The sequence below is a fragment of the Mesocricetus auratus genome, unplaced genomic scaffold, assembly GCF_017639785.1.
Source record: "Mesocricetus auratus isolate SY011 unplaced genomic scaffold, BCM_Maur_2.0 Super-Scaffold_100006, whole genome shotgun sequence".
In the NCBI taxonomy this organism is placed as follows: domain Eukaryota; kingdom Metazoa; phylum Chordata; class Mammalia; order Rodentia; family Cricetidae; genus Mesocricetus; species Mesocricetus auratus.
Window position 1 is genome coordinate 91,138,560 of NW_024429190.1, and position 15,038 is coordinate 91,153,597.

Genomic DNA, 15,038 nt, shown 5'->3' on the forward strand with positions numbered 1-15,038 from the left:
ATTACACAACAAAGCAATACTCAGCTGCTAAAAGCAATGACATCATGAAATTTAAAGGCAAATGGATAGAACTAGAAAAAATCATTCTGAGTGAGGTAACCCATACTAAGAAAGGCAACCATGGTATGTACTCATCTATAAGTGGATATTTATTGCAAAGTAAAGGATAGCCATGGTATAATCCGCAGTCCCAGAGATGCTAAGGAACAAATGTTGGGGAAGTCTTATGCCAATAAAGCACTGTCTGGCCAATAGGGAATCTAGATAGGAGGGACTAGGAGTCCAGGAGGACTCTGGGAAGGAGAAACACGAGAGAGTCAACATGTAACCGCCATGGGGTAGGAGCCCGGAACTATTCTCCGGTAAGATACATACTTAGATTAACAATTATGGGGTAATTACTTAAAGCAGAGCTAGCCAGTAAGAGACAAGCAAGGCCAACAGCTTCATAATTAATATAGCCTCCTGTGTGTTTATTTGGGGACTACAAAGCTGCAGAGCCCAGGCGACTGGCGGGGATAAACCGAAGCAGCTAGCAAGGAAAAAGCTGCCCCTTAACAGAATGGTGTCAGGAGTGGGATTGAATTTCCACGCAAAACAACAAAAGCTTTAAAGGAATTTTAGAAACAGAAGAACGGAGAGAAGCACAGAATTTTGGTAGCAGCATTTTTCTCAGGTGTTTTGCTAGCAACAAGCCGAGATTCACGTGGCTTGCTTACTGGAGTATTCCTGACTCGGCATAAAAAGAAAAAAGAAAAAAAAAGGTTGTTTTAAGAGACTCTGCTAACGATTGAAAGGTGTGTACGTACAGCTGGAAGTGGCAGCTTTTGCTGGATGTCAGCATGGACTCAGGCGGTAAGCTGGAGTCACGCTTACGTCCGCCATCTTGACGAAAAACCGGCAGCTTAAAACAGCCGCGGTTTTACAGATAAGACACGAGGCCAGAAAAACATAAAGATTTACAGTAAAGTCAGACTTGGATGAACAAAACCTCTAAAGGTTTACAGTGTGTAAATATAGGATTGAGAGAGAAAATGAAACGGCAAAGTGGTATATAAATACAAAAGCCGGCATTGTGGTGGCGCACGCCGGTGGGATTTACTCCAGAGGTAGAGGCAGGCAGATTTCCAAAGAGAAACCCTGTCTCAGAGAAAAATAAATAAAAGTAAAATAAATAAAGTAATAATAGATAAATAAATAAGCCACGTAAAGATGGAAAATACACAGAGAGTCTGGATACTGTACGCTATTGTGTTTTTCAGTTTTTTCAATGCTAAGGAAGGAACAGCTACTGAAGTACACTTGATTATAAATGCTGCTGAATTAATTTAACTTATATCTTTTGAAAATGCCTTGACTTCAAAATTTAAGTATAAGGATATGTTACTCGGAAAAGGAGTTTTAGTTTATGTTTCCACAGAAAATGAAAAGCTGAGGATTCCTTCCAGGCTTCTGTGGTTTGATGAACCAAGACCCCCGGAAGCAGTGGACCAGGTGTTCCAACAACTGAAACAGCTAAGATGATGGAGCTTTACAGGCCACGAAAATAAGGACTGATACAGGTTTCTGAGTTTTGTCATGATCCCCATGGTATGAACAGCGCCCCCTTCCAGCACGAAGCAGTTTGGGATGAGCGACGTCCTAATTCCCATCTTGTTTGTAAATCTTTGTTTTCATTTAAATGGGATTGTTTATAATTGGCTAATGAACACAGCTGATCTCTTGTTAATGGAAAAAAGGGGAATTATGGTATGGGTATGGTTTTTCATTTATTGATACAAATTCAAGGTCAATTTTGTGACATGTATGCTTCTCCTCTTGATTAAGTATTGTGCTTATACTGATCTTTTAAAACGTAATGCATAATTGAATACAGACTATAGATAGTTATTGATAATAGAATTTATAGTTAGGTAAGTTAGATTTTCTAGATATACAGAAATATATTTGAGACAGATAAACAGTCTTCAAACCTTTCAAAGACCTTCAGAAAATGGCATTTAAAATGCTTTAGGGTTTTTCTTGACAATGAGAAATGTCTGCTCCGGGCGGCACCAATTATGTCTGAGAGGAAGATGGGCATCGAAGAAACTCGTTATGGAGTTTGCTTTCAACATGGCAAGGTTAGCCATTTGGGCAAGAAACTGCTCTTGCCTAGACTGTTTGACTGTTGCTGTATAAACTGAACATGCAGGACCCACAGGAAAGTGACTGCTGAACTCAGTCTTACAGGGTTCCTGCTTCATGGAAGAGTCTACGAGACTTTCTGTAGGACAAAGAAAAATGACTGACAGACTGCCAATGCAGATGGACAGTTTTGAAATTTCCTGCTTTGCTGAGAAATCTTCTGGACACATTATGGCCTATGGGCTGAAGATGGATGCCCCAACGTTACAGAGGAACTTCAGGTGACTGTCCAGGCAGTAAGATACCTCTGTCAATCCTAGTGTTTATATATTATCCTTCTGTGGTCTTTGATGGAGTTGAAGACAGATAGTTATAATTATAGTTTTCTTTAGTTATGATAAAAGATAAGCTACATATAGAACTTTGGACTCACAAGAATGGGATGGATGATATTTTCTTTAAATCTTGCTAAAATGTTGTAACTATGTTCTTACTTGATAACTCTTCTGCTATATACAATTTGACTATGTTAAAGTTAAGACCTTTCTTTTTGTTTAAACAGAAAAGAGGAGATGTTGGGGAAGTCTTATGCCAATAAAGCACTGTCTGGCCAATAGGGAATCTAGATAGGAGGGACTAGGAGTCCAGGAGGACTCTGGGAAGGAGAAACACGAGAGAGTCCACATGTAACCGCCAAGGGGTAGGAGCCTGGAACTATTCTCCGGTAAGAGACATACTTCGATTAACAATTATGGGGTAATTACTTAAAGCAGAGCTAGCCAGTAAGAGACAAGCAAGGCCAACAGCTTCATAATTAATATAGCCTCCTGTGTGTTTATTTGGGGACTACAAAGCGGCAGAGCCCAGGCGACTGGCGGGGATAAACCGAAGCGGCTAGCAAGGAAAAGCTGCCCCTTAACAAACAAAGAAGACTCTAGGAGGAATTCTATATCTCCATGGGAGGAGAAATAAAAGAAACTTTTGTGGGTACACTGTTGGTGGGTGGGGATAAGAACATGAGGGGTATGAATGAAGAGGAAGAGTACTGAAAGAGAAGAATGGAATGGGGGAGGCATTTTGGTATGCAGTTGAAACCTGGTGCAAGGGACGCTCCCAGGAATCTACAAGGATAACCCCAGATAAGACATCAAAGCAATAACCTTTGATCTGCACTCTGTTCTGCCTATGGGATAAAAGGGTGGTACAGATATTGTGAGATTAGCCAATAAATGACTGTTTCAGCCTCAGACCAATGCCAAGAGAGTGAGTCTACCCTTGACACTGCTTGGAGCTCCAGTACCCAGAAGCTAGATGGTCCAGAGTCCTAGGATAGAACCAAATGTAAATAGAGAAAAAATGTCAATGGAATGATGGCTAATGATATTCTGCTATACTCATAGATTGTTGCTTAGCTCAATTCTCATCAGAGAGGTTTCGCCTAGAAACCGATGGAAACAGATGCAGAGAACCATGACCAAACATTAGGCTGAGCTCAGAGAATCCTGTGGAAAAGAAGGAGTAAGCATTGTAGGAGCAAGAGGAGTTGAAGACTTCACAAGAAAACCCACGGAATCAACTAACCTAGACTCAGGAGCTCACAGACACTGAACCAACAACCAGGGAGCCTGCACGGGACTGACCTAAGCCCTCTGTGTATATATAACAGTTGTATAGCTTGCTCCTCTTGTGAGACCACTAACAGTAGGTGCAGGGGCTGTCTTTGACTCTTGTGCTGGCTTTTGGCACCCAATTCCTCATATTGGGGAGCATTGCACAGCCTTAATACAATGGGAGGTGCTTGATCTTAATGAAACTTGATATGCCATATTTTGTTTACATTCATGGGAGGGCAGCCCATATTTGAATAGAAATGGAGGAAGATAGGAGCAGGGCTGAAGTATGGAGAGGAACTGGAAGAAGAGAAGGGAGGGGAAACATTGGTCGGGATGAAAAACAAATTAAAATTTTAAAAATAAGCCGTTGTACTCCAATCACTTTTTCTAAGCCACAGTGTTCACATCTGGTCTCTACTACAAGTTGCTAATATTTTCTATTATTGTGGTATAAAACTTTAAAGCAAAATGAAAGACAGTATATATTTGTATATCATATGGTTTCTGTCACAATTGTCTTTGTTATTGGAGCATATAGATTTATTTAGCTAATATGTAAGTTATTGGATTTAGACTCCTTCTTATAAAACTTTAGCATGAATCAGAAAAAATAATCTTCCAAAACCAGATTGGGTGATGTTGTAAAAGTCAGTATGCTTATTTAGGGAAATTCTGGACCATATAATTATAATCATGGGTTTTGAAATTAAAATTTTACTGGTGGATTATAAAACTGAAACCACCAAAATCAGCAACATTCAAGTCATGCTTTTTGGTTTGTCCCTCTAATTGTTGCTGTCACCTTGTTCTGCCTTTATTGTTATTGTTTTTTGTTGTTGTTGTTGTTGTTGTTGTTACCAGGTCCCTCAAGGTAGTCTTAGCTATCCTGGAGTTTGCTATATAGACCAGTATGGCCTAAAACTCAGGCAGACCTGTAGTCAGATTTTTCTTTGAACTTCTAGATCATGAAAAATGACATGGAGACTTATTATTAATTATGAAAGCTTGGCCCTAGCTTAGGCTTGTTGCACTAGCTCTTATAACTTAAAATGACCCATTTGTTTTAATCTATATTCTGTTGAGTTGCTTGTTAACTCATCTCTTTGTACTGCTCATATCACTTCTTCCATATCTGGCTACCAACTAGGCCTTCTTATTCTCAAAGTTCTCTATCTCTGTCTGGAAGTCCTCCCTATACCTCTTGTCTGGCTATTGGATATTCAGCCTTTTGTTACACTAATCAGCAATACATTTTCACACCGTGTGCAAATATCCTACCACACAGATCCTCCTACTTCTGTGTCGTGGATACTGGAATTAAGGGTGTGTATGACCACACACAGCTTGTCATTCTAATTTAACACACAGTTATTGAATTTGGCTAGAGACCAATCACTGAGCCTTTGAAGGAATCTTTTGAGAAATGCTCGCTGCATTCATTCAACAACATATTTTTGGTGCCTAACCTAAAAGGAGGTAGTTTCTAATAAGTCTCATGAACCCTTCTCTAGGCACCAGGCAGAGAAGAATATATAAAGCACATCCCCCATCCCTTTCAAATGTCTCGTCATAATTTCTTTGATTCCAAATGACAAAGATCATGTCTAATCCAGAGGAAATAGTTACACAATACCTTGCAAGGGATCTACCCTCAATGGGAAGAAAAACTAGATTATCCTTTGTCTCCATTCCAATACAGGAGATACAAGTGGAGGCAGCCTCAAAGGTAGAATAACATGTAATTGATGGTAAAGACAAGTAGAATGATTATTTAATAAACCTTGCTTTTAATTTACTGTTAAAAGCAATGTTTCTGTCCAACAACAATATCCAGCAAACATAATCTGGACAAGCTGATTCATAGCTCTGGAGAGAAGCGTAGGAGGGTTTCTAAACTCTTTCCACAAGTAAATCCTCAGGAATGCACCACTCAGGTGCTCATCTTGTAAAGTTTTATCAGCGTTGGTGAAGGGACCTGGAGAGCATCCCAGCTAACCTGTCAGAAACAACTGGGAAAAGCATCAAAAAATTACCTTTTCAGTTGTCAGCCCAAGAATCATCCATACTTCAACTGCAGATATCCAACTGTTCATACAAACACAGCAACTATGCAACACCCTTGGCACAGAGCCAGAGATGACCCACCTCTCAGAATGGCAATGAGGAATTCCACATTCAGAAGAAACATTGTTGGGAAGACATCCATAAGCCCATCAGAATAGCCTGATTTTTGTGATAAATGTTCTGACTCTAAAATACAAGTAAAGGCTTTTTCACAGGACCTAGTCTAGGGAAAACCAATATTATGTGACTTTTGTAAGTATATTTATCTGTTATATCCCATTTAATTTCACCATGAGAAACAATGGCTTTAACCTTTGACATATGGCCCCTAACAAGTAGCATGATTTCACTTCTCAATTTTGTAACATAGTGAGTAAAATCATGTATTGTATGATTCAAGAGTCCTGAGTGTGACACGTCCCTACTACACATGTAAGCTACCATTTTAATTTTTTTAATTTTTATTAAATTCATGTGTGTTTGTGTGTGATGGGGAGGGAGAGAGAGAGAGAAGGGGAGTACGTGAATGTGCCATGGCAGTGATGTCAGAGGTCAGAGAGACATGCTGTGGTCAATTTTCTCCTTCTGCCCTATGGGTCCCAGAAGTGAACTCAGTTCAACAGGCTTAGTAGCAAGCACCTTTACCCACTGAGCTACCTTGCTGACTGTGAGAAACAAGACCTCATTTTGAATAACAGGCTCAAAAGAAAAGTCAGAGTATATAACACCATGTTTTATAGCCCTGCAGAACCAATGCCACCCCCAAAACAAAAGGCAAAACTAGCAAACACACTATTTGGAGCAAAAAAAGGTGATATTTGTATTCCTGATTGCATTTCTATGTCCAACTTATTACTGAGTAGCTGAGTTTTCCAGGGAGGTGCAGTCTTCATAGTGTCTATTATACATGTTTTTCCCTAAAATTCCCCAATAGGATGGGGAATTTAGGGGAAAATCTTATCTGGGATTTCCCTGGGGCTCAAGATCCCACACCCTCTCCCTGATACATGGACTCCATCGTATAGCCAATTTTCTGTAACTTTTTGACACTAAAGTTAACTGAAATGCGCCCAGGCAAGCAGATGTGGCCTGATATCCAGGGAATACAGGAGCCCGTCGCCTCCTCCTTACCTGTGGCTGTTTGATGTACATCCATGAGCCTCACAGTGAATATGGCCCGTAGTGATTTATTTCTTAGACTGACCTCCACAATATTTTTTCTGAAAATATTTCAATGAAAAAAATCCACTGGAAAAAATGAAAGGATAATCCGTAGTCAGGGAGGAACTATTTATAAAAGATTTAACAGAGGACTGTGGTGAAAATACACAAATAACTCTTAAAACGCATCAAAGAAAATGGTCTCCACAACTTTAATACTTTCCAAGTGCTTTAACAGACACCTCATCAAAACAGACACGTGGATGAAAAATAAGTATATGAAAAAGAACTTCACATCAAGTACCATAAGGAACATGCAAACAAAACAACAGTTAGAGGCCAGGATCCACCCATTAGAAAAGCTGAAGTCCAAAGCAGCAAATGCTGATAAGGATGCAGAAAAGTACGCTCACTGGTGACAACAATGTAAAAGGTCTTGCACACTGTGGAAGACTGTCTGGCAGTTTAATATAGATCAAATTCTACTAAAAGGGAGTCAAAGGGCCCCTGCCGTCATCACCTTCTTAGACACCAGTTGACATGTACAAGGATCAATAAATACATAAATGGCATGTTCACTCACTGGCAGTGCCATGGTACCCAGGAAAATTATAAGAAGCTTTTATGGGAGCTATTTCAAACAGTCATAAAAATCTTCAAGATTCTTATGACTCATTTTTAATCCCCAGCCTTCTAGGAAGTGATGAAGAGCCACAGGCTGGGGAGAGTTAAGGAAGCAATTAGAGAGGAACCAATGGCAGAGGGTTAAACTAGCTGTGAATTGAAAGGGTAAACTAGGGACAATAAATACAATTAGCTAGTCCTTTCTGGACCACAGATAGACTAACAGCAATCACTATGGCAATAGATCCATCATTCTGTCCTACCTGATGCATATACTAAGGTCTTGGTCAAACAGAACAACTCTTAGAATACCATGAGATCAGACCAAATAACACTACAGTTAAGTACTTCATCCTTGGTTTGCCTGAAAGAGTGGAGCACTGCTTTCATGCCCAAAGCTCTTGTCACCCTAAGGGAAGAACAATTCTATACCATTTGTACTAGTTATGTTTGCCTTGCTGTGGCCAAGGTCCTAGCGAAACAAAGATTGAATCAAGGTATTATTTCATGTCTTGAAGAGATAAAGTCCCCATGGAATAAACTGCACCCCAAAAGCCATCTGCATGCTGCTTGGACTCCAACATGCCATCTCAGCAGAACAAGAAGCAGAAACAAGACAGGAAGTGGAGCAAGACTTGAAACTTCAAGGTCCACCCCAGTGATCCACTCCCCCCTGTAAGGCTCCTCCTAAAGGTTTCGTTCCCTCTCAACACAGCCACCACCAGGGGACCAAGTATTCAAATACTTGATCCTAGAGGAGATATCGCCCATTTGACTCAGATCATTCTTCACTAAAAACTACAGAACACATGGGCCAGTAAGACAGCTCAGTGGATAAAGGCACTTGCTTCCAGCACTGATGACCCGACGTCCATCACCGATCTCATACAGTGGAAAGAAAGAACCCTGACCTCCATTGCTTGTTTTTTTTAGATATATTACCTTTGTCTCATATTCACTCATAGTCCTGGTCATTCAAATTGCTTCTAATTTTTTTATTTATCAGTACAATTTCTATCAATTACAATAGGACAGAAATCTTACTTTTTGTAATTCTTTGAAAATTGTCTTCAAAAAATAATAGAAAGTACAAAAACGAAAGGTTCTTGGCTACTAGGCTTGCCTCATCTCCTGGTGCACTCACCGTGTTATCTTTTTGGTTATCTGCCATTTAAAACTGTCTTTCCAGCTCCTCTTCCATCTCCTTCCTTGGACATGTTCCCTGCAGCTCCCAGCACTCTCCCTCGATCACACCAATAAACTGCCCTCAAGTCAATCTGTTAGTCCATTTTATCGAATTTAATTGAATGTTGTGAAAATGTAGGATCTAGGAACGTAGATCATTATTGGTAAGGCATTTGTGTAGTGTGTTTCAATGCTTGGCTCCTATTCCCAGCATTAAGGACAAGACAGAGAAATATTACTGATAAAGAAAGGGAATTTGTGCCGGGCATTGGTGGCACACACCTTTAATCCCAGCACTTAGGAGGCAGAGGCAGGCGGATCTCTGTGAGTTCAAGGCCAGTTTGGTCTACAGAGCGAGTTCCAGGACAACCTCCAAAACAATACAGAGAAATCCTGTCTCAAAAAAAACAGAAAAAAAGAAAGAGTTCCATGCTTGAGTTGTGTCAGTAGCAGCTTACACTGTGTGTATTGGTTTAGAAATGTTATTTAAGTGTCCCATAACCCTTCTGGGCAGTGAGGTGGAAGAGTTTGCTTAAGAAAAAAAGAAAACTAAAGTTCCCTCTGAAAATTTCTTTGCAAAATCAGTGAAGACAGGGCAACACAGGCATGCAAAGTTGATTTCTTAAGCCCACCGAATCACAGACGAGAATCGAGAATGTTTGTAGGCTTTTACCAATGGCACAACTGTTCATGGCCTCAGTCTCTGTACACATCAGAGAAGATAGCAGTCTCATTCACTTCTTCAAGGGAAAGCACTATCCTGGAGGTAGAAATGGACACCTCCAGACATGTTTGTTCACCCTGGTCCTCTGAAATTCAACCCACGTGCCAGCAACCTTTACTAAATTCTATTCCCACTGATGAGTCTTCTGACTTTGACTATCTTCCAAAGTAGCTGGCCTAAGAGACCAGGAGCTTTAGCCAATACAATCTGCTTTGCTTCACCATGACCTTCTTAAGCAGCTTCCCCAATCCACAGATTTTTCAGGCTCGTTTATAGGTTGATCCTCAGGAAATGGTGAGCAAGTCTGTCCCCCTCACCCCAGCAAAAAAAAAAAAAAAAAGAAAAGAAAAGAAAGAAAATCCCAATATCTTCTGCACAGTGGTGGTGCATGCCTTTAACCATAAGCAGAGGCAGAGGCAGAGACAGCTAGATCTCTGAATTCGAGGCCAGCCTGGTCTACAGAGCAAGTTCCAGAACAGCCAGGGATAAATAAAGAAACCCTGTCTTGAAAAAAATAAAAGTCCTATGATCTGTGAGTTCTGGAAAACTCCACACAAGAAACACTTTCTCTCTAATATCTGGCCACTCCCCTGTCTGTATCTTACTTTATTGAGAAAGCTAAAGCTCAGACTTAAATTCCTTGGCTATAGCCACTTGGTTAGCATAATTACAGACTGAGCTTCTGAGTCCTGTAAAGTCCAAGGGACTCTGTCTAATGAGACTCAAACATCAGTGTTTTACTCATCTATTGCTGCCTATCAAAGTTCAAAAGTCATTGTTTTAAAACAATGCTGGTATTAATTTTGTCCACTGAATTATACTTAAATAAATGTTGTCTTGAGGCACACAGACTTGAGGCCCAGGCTTGAGGCTAGTCAGTTCCCCTTCTGCAGTAATAAAGATGTACTGTTAGTCAAAGCTCCACATCATGCCTCTTGGCTTGCACGGACAGAGATCAACCACAAGCCTCTCGTACCAGGCAGTTGGCACCACTGTGGTGAGTGAGTATACAGCAATGGGGAAATGAGAGAGAGTTAGTACAGTTCATGTGCTGGGGAGAGAGGTGGATCTGCGAGGATGAGAGTAGTGAAGAATGGGCTGACATGGACATCCTGCTTGCTACTCAGGTCCAAGGCTCATCTCAAGGGCCATGTCTGAATGTAGTGATATATTATTTATGATTTATTAAAGCATCACTGAGGATTCAGAAAAGCAAAGTCACCCTCAAGCCATAGAATCCAGGCAGTGATGATACACATTTTAAATCCAACAGCCAAAAGCTAGGAGGTTGTGGTACACACCTTTATTCCTAGGACTCAGGATTAAGAGGTAGACAGATCTCTGTGAGTGAAAGGCCACCCAGATCTATACAAGATTGAATCAGTCTAAAAGAGAATTGTAGCTCACACCTTTAATGTCAGCACTAGAGGGGTATAAAAGACAGGATCAAGTATGCAGAGAGGTATTCATCCTCCAGTCATGCTGAGGGGAGGTTACAGTCTGAGACGTGGTGAGAGCTCGTGCAGACTAGATCAACCCATTCAGCCTGAGGTAGAGGTAAGAAGCTAGTGGCCGGCTGCTTTGCTTTTCTGATACTCACATTGAAGTTTGAATCCCAATATCAGTCTCTGTATCTTTCATTTTTCCTGCAATATCTGGATCTGTGGTCCTGGGGTCTGTGTTGATGTCTGTGGCCTCTGTTACCTCTGAGGGCTCTGTGGATGCCCAGAGCCTGGGTAGCCACCTGTGACCATGTTGGTGTCAGAGGAATGTGCCCACATAGGGGACATGCCAACCTGGAAGGTCTGTGCTGCCACCCGAGACCATGGGGCCATGCTGATCTAGGATGCCTGCACAGCCACCTGGGACAGTGGTGATGTTCAGACCTGAACTTCTGCTGAGGGTCATGTCCACATCAACGGCCCTGCTGTGGCTTCACTCTCTGTTGCCGTCTATGGCTCTATCATCACTGAAAGTCATGTAAAGGTCCATAGTCTGGCCAACGCCTGAAGCCATGTTAGTCTTTGAGGGTCAGGCTGCCACCAGGGCTATACAGATCTGAGTGGCCGAGTGGCCTATGCCGACTCCCTGGAACACAGTGTCATGTAGACCTGAAGTGGGCTTGAGGACCATATCTGGGTCCATGGTTTTACCACAACCAGGATCTGTGTTGGTGTGCTTAACTCCTGTTACTATTGAAGGTCAAGCATATGACCAGGGTCTGAGCTGCCACCTAGAGACATGATAGCATTTGGGGGCCTTGATGATCCTGGAACCATGCCAGCCTGGGCAACCTGCAGTGCCAGCTAGAGTCATGATAATGTCTGGGCACAGGCTGCTACGAAGACCATGCCTGGGTATAAAGTCCTTCTGCAGCCTGAGTTTGTGTTGATGTCCACGGTCTATGTTGCTACACAGATGCCCAGGATTCTGGGATACTACCTCTGGACATTTTGATATCTGAGGTCTGTGCTGCTGCAGGGTCCATACAAATCTGACTGACTAGTGCTGCTACCTGGAGCCATGCTGTCATCTGGGCCTGGGCTGCCTCCAAAAGCCACATGTGGGTCCATAGCCCTGCTGTAGCTGCTGTCTGTGTTCATGGCTCCTGTTACCACTGAAGGCAGGGGGGATAAGGCTACACAGAGGTGGTCTCACTCCTCACTGGCTGCAGAACTTGGGAGAGTGGACCCTGTACCTCACCCAGGCAACATAATAAAGTTTACCCTGTGGATGGTGACACAGGTGATCCAGTCCTGCCATGGATCTACATGGGATTCTGGCCACACCCCATCATCTATCACATGGTAGAAGGGAAGAGGGAGAAAACACTCCCACTCCCCTGCCTCTCGCAGCCTGTGGATGGTGGAAGAGCTGGCTCTGAGGTCATGAGACTCATGAGAGCTGCCACTGTCCCTCATTGACTGCATTGCTTGGAAGAGCGGGCCATGCACCTCAGCCAGGCAGCTCAGCAGAGCTGACCCAGTTGGAGTGGGGGCAGGTGAGCCAGCACTGAGAGTGTGAAAACACTAGAGCTGATTCTGCCCCCACCCCCTCTCATCTTCCATGTGGTGGCCTGGTTAAGGGAAAGATGTCCTCCCTGCCCCCTTGCCCCTTGCCACCTGCAGTATGCAGAAGAACTGGCCCCAGGGTCACGAGACTGAGAGGGCAAGTCTTGCCCCTCACTGACTGCAGCACATGGGAGAGCAGGCCCTACACCTTACCTGGGTAGTATACTAGAACAGACCCTGTTAGTAGAGACGCAGGTGAGCCAGCCCTGGGAGCAGGAGAGCAAGAGAGTTAAGCTCGCCCTCCGTTGTATGCCTTTTCAATGATCAGGAGAGTGGACCCCAGGAAAAACAGTAGAGCTTGCCCTAGAGGTGTGAGTGAGAGTGAGCCGGACCCAAGGGCCTGAGAGCCAGAGAACTGGCTCTGCTCCTTGCTGCCTGCTGTGCTGGGTGAGTTATCTTAGACCATGCTGGAGATCTTACCTAGGGTGGTGACAATAAAGGAAAGATGGTGGGCAGACCAAGCAAGCAACCACCCAGGTCTAGAACCAGGGTTATGAGTTAGCCCACCCCAACATCCACTTCATCTATCAACTGTTAGAGCATGTGAAGGGGCTGAACCTGCAGATCCAAAGCTGCAGGATCTCCACAACAGAGGACAACAACAGGATATCCAAGAGGGGTCCCAGTGAGGGCTCATTATCGATAGTGTAACAGAAGTCAGAGACCTCGAACCAGACCAATGACTCATAGCAGTGAACACTCAAATAAAGATGTGTGGACTGAAAGATATACTGTACCTAGCTACAACTTCCATGCCAAAAAAATTTATTGTTCTTTTAAATTTTGTTTTGTTCTGGGGGGCTTGCAAGGGCAGAGGGCAGATGTGAGGACGAGTAGATGAGTGGAGTCAGGAGGCACGATGTGACATCCACAAAGAATCAACAAAAAGTTTTTTAAAAGATGTAAAGATGTGCATTGTACACACACTCCAGAACACTCCCCTTAGGCTTTTACCCTGTGGGCCACTACACAACCATCCTAGGCATCTCAGAGCTACATAAGAGGCAGCCAAGGAGTGTCATTTTATCCCAGAGACTCTAGTATTCTTTAAATCAGCCAATTGTGGTCCTATTTGTCCTGTCTCACTCTTTTCTTCCCCCAAAATAAAAATTAAAGCATGTTCCCCAGGTTCTCCTACCCTTCCCTCATCAATACTTGTGCTGGTGTATCTAGCAAAAGAGTGTGTATTATATACTGTGCCCTCCTTGGTCAACAGTGTATGCCACTATTAAACCCTTTATAAGTCCTCTGTCTTTTTTGTCTCTGGTTTTGGCATCTCTCACCAAGGTAAAATAATTCAAGCACTGATGCATGCTGCAATTTTAGCAGGACATGATGGAGATACCTTGTTTTGACTTACAAGCTAAGTGGCCTAAAGCTGTAGAACTGAGTTGTCTGGAGGATTGCTGACTATGTTTAACAACTGAAGTTGACTTTTAGCTGAGACCTTAGTTGGTGGAATGGCAATATGACTATCTAGTTTAGAACAGTTCAAAGCCTTAGGCAAAGTAGTTCAGAAAGTATAATTCTGGGCCTGATCATGGGCTTGTTCTAAGACCATGAATCAGAAAAAGACTTTCATGTATGAACTTCCAGTTGGCATTCTATAGCAGAGCCATGGGCAGCACTAAATGCTCCAGGAAATTACATTTTATAGCACGCTTGGGACACTTCCAGTGAGGAAGATCTTCCTGAACCTTAGTGACCAAAAATTTACAGCAACCTGTTCATATAGCCATGGGTTACAGCCATGGGTTACTGACCATAGGCTGATATCCAGCCCATTCACAGACTGAGCTGACGCTGTAAGGCTCTAAGTTCCCAGTATATATCACAACACTAGATACAGGACAAAGCAATGATGGAGAAGACAAATGAGGAAGAGTCAGGATGGATGAAAACGTGCAACCCAGAGCCAACTGGCTTGCCACTACCAACACAGTCACTGTTTCTTTAAAGCACTGCTCTGTCGCGCTCTCTCTCTCTCTCTCTCTCTCTCTCTCTCTCTCTCTCTCTCACACACACACACACACACACACACTAATCAAGTTGCTCTATATTGCCAGAGACTGCAAATAAAGTTGGCAGTTTGCCTCCAGAATCTATATTTTTAAATTATTACATTACACTTTCCCTTTTCTTTCCTTTTTCGAAATTTATGTTTTTGGTTGCTTGATTGTTTGGTTTTAGCCATAGAATAACTTAAATAAAAATTTTGTAGTAGAAAATTGTGGCTAAAACAGTTTTGACACACATAAAATAAGTCAGAAAATAGTTGAACTTTTTTTTTCAAACATGCTGAAGTAAAATTCAGTTAAGACCAAAGTTCTGGGTGTATCTAAAAACCATCTCTGAAGGTCAAATTTCTATCTCTGCAGTAAGAATATCAGCACAAACAAACATTAATAAATTCAGCTGCAGCCACACAAGAAAAATCTGTCAGCTGCCTGTCACTTGGTTGCCCACATC

At 42.5% G+C, this 15,038-nt stretch overlaps 1 long non-coding RNA gene across 1 annotated transcript in view; it reads right to left on the reverse strand.

Annotated features, from left to right (window-relative positions):
- Nucleotides 1-15,038, reverse strand: part of LOC110342922 — a 112,437-nt gene that overhangs the window by 14,518 nt on the left and 82,881 nt on the right. Inside the window, exon 6 of the long non-coding RNA XR_005877886.1 lies at nt 6,936-7,052. This is a non-coding gene — a long non-coding RNA (uncharacterized LOC110342922). The remainder of the gene's footprint in view (nt 1-6,935; nt 7,053-15,038) is intronic.